Source organism: Erpetoichthys calabaricus, chromosome 1 (assembly GCF_900747795.2).
Source record: "Erpetoichthys calabaricus chromosome 1, fErpCal1.3, whole genome shotgun sequence".
In the NCBI taxonomy this organism is placed as follows: domain Eukaryota; kingdom Metazoa; phylum Chordata; class Cladistia; order Polypteriformes; family Polypteridae; genus Erpetoichthys; species Erpetoichthys calabaricus.
Window position 1 is genome coordinate 118,361,429 of NC_041394.2, and position 6,000 is coordinate 118,367,428.

Sequence of the window (6,000 nt, forward strand, 5' to 3'; positions counted from 1 at the left end):
CTTGTAGCGGACCGTCTCAGTGTCATATGAAAGCTTATTAGGGTACAGAGAAAAAAAATAGGCACACAGTGGGGAAAAAAGCACGAAATGTCAACATTAATCTCGAAATTTCTATTTTAATCAGGTAGTTTATTTTGTCATTAAAGTAGAACATCATAAACTTCATCTTAAAATCATTTATTTTACTAGTTTCTCAAATCCCATCGTAACTAAAGTAGCACGTTAAATGCTTTGCTCTGTGTTTGATCTTCTATGTGCTCTATGTGTGTGAATCACTACATGCTTCCGTTTTTTCTCTTTCTCCGACAGGACTCAGAATCCATTACATTCGTGATATTACAGCTCTCTGAATAATTAAAATACTGAGATGTATAAGTGATATCTTTTTCGTGATGATAGGAATGAAAGCATGTTATTAAACATGGGAACACGGTGGCGCAGTGATTGTTCATATCTCATGCAAGAGGCTTGCTGCGCCATGCGCGACCTTTGATGGAATAATTTATTACAGAAGTACTGTCTCTTTCAAACGTACTAACCTCCAATTTCTGTCCTTACTTTTCTTTCTCCAAATACCCAATCGCCACACAATCAGCTCTGTAATAGACATTAAGCCATCTGAAAGTTTAGAACGCCAATTCTTCAAAACTTTTAAGGAACATTGAAATATCTTCGTAGTACATGTTTAATTATTCTATCCGTCTATCCTTCCAGTGTCCCGTCAGCACCAGCAATAATACAGCGCAAGGCAGGAGCTATCCGTGAACTAGCTAGCGCTGCAGCACCGTGTCCTCACATGTTTAATTATTAACAATACAGATTATTTAAATGAAGTTAAAGTTTTATCTGTATACTATAAGCAACATATTTTCCTGCATTTTATCTTAAAAATGATATCGTCATCATACGCGCTTTATAAAGTGGCGCAGGTTGTGCAATATTATAACTGTAGTGTAAGTTTACAGTGGGGTATTTGTACTTATAAGTACAAACAGTTCTACAAGGAGCACTTGATTGAGTGCGTTTATAGTTCTTGGGATGAAACTGTTCCTGAAACGCGACGTCCGTACAGGAAAGGCTTTGATGAATTTTGCCATGGCTCAGGCAGCGTCTGCTTCATGCTGTATACCGATAATTCTCTTTCCGATCAGCTGCTGCTGTGATTCCCCACTCAGATACAGTGATATAAATACTCCGAGTAGTGCAGTGAGAGTAATATGGAAAAAGATGATCTGCTGTGGCAACCCTTAACGGGAGCAGCTGAAAGAAGAATAAGATGCAGTGAGAGTAACAACACTAAAGCAGTTATGGTATTTGGAATACTATGGCTATTCCCTGGACCATTATATTGCTACAGGTTAATTACAATCAGATGCATTACACTAATAAACAATATGCAGTTAATTTCAGTGTATTTATAAAGACGCGTCAGGAATGTGGGTCTAAGAAAGAAAGGGTAACCACACAGGAACAGTAGCACTGCTTTGACGCTGGGTGCCGCCAGTCTGCAAAACCGAGCGGAGAAATTGCGTACGACAGGGTATGAGGTACCGTGGAAATGTGCGTGGCTTTACGCCAAGTTTAGGCTTTATACATCGCGATTTGATCGTGGAAATGTTCGTACGCAACATTTCTGTGCGTATGCACCGTTTATACATGAGGCCCCAGGAGAGCTGCCCTCTAGTATCCTAGGGAAGGTGTTGCCTTGCTGATGCTCTCTGCCCCGTTCCTTCCATACAATTGGTGTCCCGGCCAGGTAATGGCCATGGCCGCCCACCACACTGGTTATTTCTCTTTTTATAAGGAACTGAGTAAAGTCATTTCTTATTTTAAGCCATAACAGGTGGCACTGACCAAAAAACAGGAGACAGCTGGAGGTGGCAGAGTTAAAGATGCTAAGATTTGCATTGGGTGTGAAGAGGATGGACAGGATTTGGAACGAGGACATTAGAGGGTCAGCTCAGGTTAGATGGTTTGGAGACGAAGTCAGAGAGGCAAGATTGTGTTGGTTTGGACATGTGCAGAGGAGAGATGATGAGTATATTGGGAAAAGGATGCTAAGAATGGAGCTGGAGCTGCCAGATAGGAGGAAAAGAGGAAGGCATCAGAGAAGGTTTATGTATGTGGTGAAAGGGGACATGCAGGTGATGGGTGTAACAGAGCAAGATACAGAAGACAGGATGATATGGAAGAAGATGATCCGCGGCGGTGACCCCTAACAGGATTAGTCAGAAGAGAAGAAGATTTTAACAGTGAATATTTATCTTCCTGAATGAATAAATTATTACCTGTTGCAGTATTAGTTTGCTTTTCTTCTTGGGAGGGGTTCACACAGATCCTGGCTTGCTTTGAGATTCTACAATTTGTTGGTTTTAGATATTGACTTTGAATTTGATGTACAGATTTTAAGAGGGTTTAAGAAAAAAGGCATTGTGGAACTATTCCTTCTAGATCAGGGTGGGCTTTCTGCAATTAAAGTCCAAGAGATTTGCTAGCCAATGGAAGGTGAGAGAGGACCAAGTGCCGTCATTGCCACGCCTTTAGGGCCATCAGTGTAAGGATTCCACTTGAAAAGTTCATTGGTGCTGTGCTGGGTGGCTGCCTTGTGGCGGCATGGTGGCGCAGTGGGTAGTGCTGCTGCCTCGCAGTTAGGAGACCCGGGTTCGCTTCCCAGGTCCTCCCTGCGTGGAGTCTGCATGCTCTCTCCATGTGGGTTCCCTCCGGGTACTCCATTTTCCTCCCACAGTCCAAAGACATTCAGTTTAGGTGCATTGGCGATTCTAAATTGTCCCTAGTGTGTGCTTGGTGTGTGGGTGTGTGTGCTCCCTGCCCGGGGTTTGTTTCCTGCCTTGTGCCCTGTGTTGGCTGGGATTGGCTCCAGCAGACCCCCATGACCCTGTAGTTAGGATATAGCAGGTTGGATGATGGCTGGTTTGTAATTTTGTCACACAGGATTTTTTTTTTAAGAAAAAGGCAATTTTTTATTTCACTGTATTCTGGATATTCAGTTCAGGTTCATTTTCATACATCACAACCTTGCAATCCACTTCAGGATGACAGAGGCCAACACTGAGATCCAGTACAAATGAAATAACCTTTGCAAAACTTCACAGATGTAGCCTAATGAGTAAGTGGTTACAGAGATGTGAGATTAGGCAGGACCTGACCCTTGCAAGGGTGCCAGCAACAGCCTATAGGGCCATAAAAGAGTCATCTCCATCTTATTTTTGTGTTATTGCATTTTACTTTTAGTACATTTGATCTGTTCTGGAATAACATGTTTATTAGAGCCTGTGAGAAAAAAAAACAAAGAATTTGGTAGATTCTTTAGTTTGTTTGGTGTGCAAAATTATCAAACATAGAAACTTCTGTTGTTAAAAATGTATTACCCTTTCTACTGAACAAATTCCAAAAGGTTGTAAAAGACTGTGAATTCAACAAATTCATTTCAAAGACCCTGAGCCTCCACCAAAGTACAGTTTGGAACTGCACTATCCAAATGAAAATAGATTGGTGCTAAAGTCCTGTTTTTCCTGTAAGTGGCTATCCTACAAAATCTCTCCAAGAGCAAGACATTACATTAGTCACAAAGAATATCCATAGACCTGGAGGCCTCTGAAACCTCACTTAAGGGCACACTGTTCACTATTCCTCTATCACAAAACGTGGACTGAATTGCATGGCTGAAAACCTGACTAATAAAAAAAGATTTTGCTTGCTTCTAGTTTATTTAAATACACCAAGATAATTCTCAGGTTTTTTTGGACTAGGCAAGTCAAAAGTGGAAATGTTTAGTCAATAGGGATCTAGTTATGTGGACAGAAATGCTAACAGTATGTTACATTTTACAAGTACTATATCAATAGTGTTGTAATGGTCTATTTTAGTGATTCCTTGCTGGCACAGGATTTGGACAACTTGTTATAACTAAGGAAGATGTAAATTCTGCTTTGTATCAGGGAATATTTCAGAAGAATGTCAAATAATCATTTTGTGAGAGACAAAATTACAGATTAATTAAGAAATGTCAAGTTATAGCCATAGCTGTAATTTTGTCAGAAAGTGGGAACATACACTGTATTTGTTGATCAGACACACAAGTAAAAAATATATAGTACTCAAACTCAATCTTAAAGGCGGTGTAACAGATTTTAATGTCTAAAGGATAATTACTTTATTTTTAATTAATTGCTTACTTTTTGTAATCTATATATATAAAAATGGAATGGGTGGGTCGTCGGGTGGGCCTTTTTTTCATTCCGTCGTTTTTTCGAAGTTTTGAAAATGTAGAATGATTATTTGATTTTTTTGTTTTTATTTGATCGTGTCTATGTAGCCGCCGTCGTAATAAAGTATCACTAAAATCGTCATTTATCGTTATTTATTTTTGACGTATAACGTCGCCGTCGTCGAGGTCAGTGATAATAGTGCAAAAAATCTGCTTACGGTTGAAAGACACGCCCTACTCACTGGACAGTTAAAAACACCAATCAAACTAACGATGACATCAAGTATTACCCAATCAAAAGTAGGAAAGGAGGCATCTTCATAAAATGCGTGTGGGATGATTTGCATGAGACGCTGCTTTAAAAAAAAAATGATAAAAAAAATACGGGATAAATCCCGTCCAGTATTGATTCAAAACGGGACGCGCAATTTCATTCTCAAACGCGGCACGATTCCGTATTTTAAAGGACGGGTGGCAACCCTACAGTGCCAGGTAACCACCCATACAATCACATTGTGATTCAGACTAGGAATGCAATGAATGTAATTACCCCGATCTACATACAAGGCGAAAGTCTTGCAACATTCAAAGATGATGGTTTGGGATAAGTACACCATACAACATAAAAGAGCTTATGAAGCCTTGAACCGAAAAAAGCAACATCTCAGAGATCGTAAAAAAAAAAAAAAATAGGAGCTAATGTCGTTTTACTCGCTGTAGATTTTAGTCAAACATTACCAGTTATTTCACGAGGGAGACCAGCACATCAACTCAACGCGTGTTTAAAATCCATGCTTCTCCCACGCTCGGTTATATGTCGCGTGTTCTCGGGTAGGTGCACCAAAAAATGTATACATTTAAGCATGTAATGGGCAAACAAAAAATGAGGTATACCCGAAGGCACAGCAGTAGTACTTAATGTAACTTTACTTCTTAAATGTTAATGTTTTACTGTTTAATAATTTATACGCTTCTTATATGTTGTTCAAATTCTTTTATCAAAATACCACTGACAGCGCAATGCACGATAACATCGAGTGAATACACCATACGCATCCGCCCACGGCTGCCCTGCTGTGCGCAGATAGGACTTGATTGTACAATAAAATAAAATAAAGATAAAAAGACTAAAACAATCATCACCCATAAAGCGGATAGTAGACGTGACGTACTATATGTGTACCACATTTCAAGTGTATAGGTGCAACGGTTTGCGAGCTACAGGTCATTTAAAATCCTGGACAGACACACAAATTGCCACGGTAGCAAATTACAGAAGAAGATTTTACTGTTTAATAATTTATATTTATATGAAATGTGCTTCTTATATATTACTTCATATTCTCATATGATAATGATGTTAATGTTTATATTGATTTCTGTGTTATTAAAACTGCATGTATGTGTGTATATGTATACGAGCTGTATATACCTGGCGTTGCCCGGGGCAGAAGTAACCTAATCGGTCAAACACATATATACCAAAGTAAACCTAATCGGTCAAACAGTTACATATATAAAAAAAGCGAACGTAATCGGATAAACAGCTTCATATATACAGAAGCGAACCTAATCGGACAAACAGCTAATCTATATACATAAGCAAACCTAATTGGTCAAACAGTTACATAAATACAAAAGCAAACCTAATCGATGAAACAGCTTCATATATACAGAAGCGAACCTAATTGGTCAAACAGTTATGCATGTGCAGAATGATTTTACAAAGATTATGCGTGTTAACAATCATTAAAAAGAAAAGATTGAGGAAC